At 42.3% G+C, this 2,848-nt stretch overlaps 1 non-coding gene across 1 annotated transcript; it reads left to right on the forward strand.

Annotated features, from left to right (window-relative positions):
• Positions 1–2,535: 2,535 nt before the first annotated feature.
• Positions 2,536–2,643, forward strand: LOC112752759 (small nucleolar RNA R71). Its single transcript, XR_003177177.1, has one exon. It is a non-coding gene; the product is annotated as a small nucleolar RNA R71 (small nucleolar RNA).
• Positions 2,644–2,848: the final 205 nt, after the last annotated feature.

The following is a 2,848-nucleotide window of genomic DNA, read 5'->3' on the forward strand; positions in this document are numbered from 1 at the left end:
CACAAATGGCCTCTGCACGTGAATTGCTTAAATCTCAGCCCCAGCACACACCAAGTGAGCCCCAGAAGTGGATCTCTGCATCATCCATCATAGTTTACTCATTTTTTGTAAACCTAGGCTACTAGTTTAGTATTTAAACAACTTTTAGAGACTTATTTTGCATCTCATGACATTTTAGATCTGAACTTTGTACTCTTTGACGACATGAGTCTCTAAACTCCATTGTTGGGGGTGAGGAGCTCTGCTGTGTCTCGATGAATTAATGCAAGTATTCCTGTTTTCTATTCAAACACGCTTGTTCCTATCTAAGATGTTCATTCGTGCTTAACTGTGATGAAGGTGATGATCTGTGACACTCATCACCAATCTCAACCCATGAACGTGTGCCTGACAACCACCTCCGTTCTATATCAGATTGAATGAGTATCTCTTAGATCTCTTAATCAGAATCTTCGTGGTATAAGCTAGAATTGATGGCGGCATTCATGAGAATCCGGAAAGTCTAAACCTTGTCTATGGTATTCCGAGTAGGATTCAAGGATTGAATGACTGTGATGAGCTTCAAACTCCTGAAGGCTGGGCGTTAGTGACAAACGCAAAGGAATCAAGGGATTCTATTCCAACCGGATCGAGAACCAACCCGTGATTAGCCGTGCTGTGACAGAGCGCGTGAGCGTAGTTTTCACTGGAAGGATGGAAGGTAGCCATTGACAACGGTGATCCACCAACACACAGCTTGCCATAGGAGGACGTGCGTGCATGAATAAGAAGACAGAGGAAAGCAGAGATTCAGAAGACAAAGCATCTCCAAAACTCCAACATATTCTCCATTACTGCATAACAAGTAACCTTTAATCCATGCTCTCTTGTTTATTTGCAATTCAACTGATAAACATAATTGACTTCCTGACTAAGATTTACAAGATAACCATAGATTGCTTCAAACCAACAATTTCCGTGGGATTCGACCCTTACTCACGTGAGGTATTACTTGGAAGACCCAGTGCACTTGCTGGTCAGTGGTACGAGTTGTGAAAAGTGTGATTCACAATTCGTGCACCAGTTATCCTCATTCAATTGAAGGATTAATTTTCCTCTGTCCACATCAATTACAGCTCTTGCTGTGGCTAGGAAAGGTCTTCCTAGGATGATGGATTCATCCTCTTCCTTTCCAGTATCTAAGACTATGAAATCAGCAGGGATGTAAAGGCCTTCAACCTTTACTAACACGTCCTCTACTTGTCCATAAGCCTGTTTTCTTGAATTATTTGCCATCTCTAATGAGATTTTAGCAGCTTGTACCCCATAGATTCCCAGTTTCTCTATTACAGAGAGGGGCATGAGGTTTATCCCTGAACCAAGGTCACACAGAGCCTTAAAGATCATGGTGCCTATGGTACAAGGTATTATGAACTTTCCAGGATCCTGTCTCTTCTGAGGCAATGTCAGTTGATCCAGATCACTTAGTTCATTAGTGAACAAGGGAGATTCATCTTCCCAAGTCTCAATACCAAACAATTTGGCATTCAGCTTCATGATTGCACCAAGAAACTTGGCAGTTTGCTCTTCAGTAACATCCTCATTCTCTTCAGAAGAGGAATACTCATCAGAGCTCATGAAGGGCATAAGGAGGTTCAATGGAATCTCCATGGTCTCTAGATGAGGCTCAGAGTCCTTTGGTTCCTCAGAGGGGAACTCCTTATTGACCACTGGACGTCCCAGGAGGTCTTCCTCCTTGGGATTTACGTCCTCCTCTCCTTCTTTGGGTTCGGCCATGGTGCTTATGTCAATGGCCTTGCACTCTCCTTTTGGGTTCTCTTCTGTATTGCTTGGGAGAGTACTAGGAGGAATTTCAGTGATCCTCTTACTCAGCTGGCCCACTTGTGCTTCCAGATTTCTAATGAAAGACCTTGTTTCATTCATGAAACTTACATTGGCCTTAGATAGATCAGAGACTAAGTTTGCTAAATTAGAAGTATTTTGTTCAGAGTTCTCTGTCTGTTGCTGAGTGGATGATGGAAAAGGTTTATTATTGTTAAACCTGTTTCTTCCACCATTATTAAAGCCTTGTTGAGGCTTTTGATCCTTCCATGAGAAATTTGAAGGATTTCTCCATGATGAGTTATAGGTGTTTCCGTAAGGTTCACCTAAGTAATTCACCTCTGCTATTGCAGGGTTCTCAGGATTATAAGCTTCTTCTGCATAAGGAGCTTCTTGAGTACTGTTGGATGCAGCTTGCATTCCATTCAGACTCTGAGAAATCATATTGACTTGCTGAGTCAATATTTTGTTCTGAGCCAATATGGCATTCAGAGTATCAACTTCAAGAACTCCCTTCTTCATAGGCGTCCCATTACTCACAGGATTCCTCTCAGAGGTGTACATGAACTGGTTATTAGCAACCATGTCAATGGGTTCTTGAGCTTCTGCAGGCGTTTTCTTTAGGTGAATGGATCCACCTGCAGAGGTATCCAATGACATCTTAGATAACTCAGACAGACCATCATAGAATATATCCAGGATGGTCCATTCTTAAAGCATGTCAGAAGGACACTTTTTGGTCAACTGTTTGTATCTTTCCCAAGCTTCATAGAGGGATTCACCTTCTTTCTGTTTGAAGGTCTGAACATCCACTCTAAGCTTGCTCAGCTTTTGAGGAGGAAAGAACTTGGCTAAGAAAGCCGTGACCAGCTTATCCCAAGAGTTCAGGCTGTCTCTGGGTTGAGAGTCCAACCAGATTCTAGCTCTGTCTCTTACAGCAAAAGGGAAAAGCATGAGCCTGTAGACTTCAGGATCTACTCCATTAGTCTTAACAGTATCACATATCTGCAAGAATTCAGTTAAGAAC

Source organism: Arachis hypogaea, chromosome 15, assembly GCF_003086295.3.
Source record: "Arachis hypogaea cultivar Tifrunner chromosome 15, arahy.Tifrunner.gnm2.J5K5, whole genome shotgun sequence".
In the NCBI taxonomy this organism is placed as follows: Eukaryota; Viridiplantae; Streptophyta; class Magnoliopsida; order Fabales; family Fabaceae; genus Arachis; species Arachis hypogaea.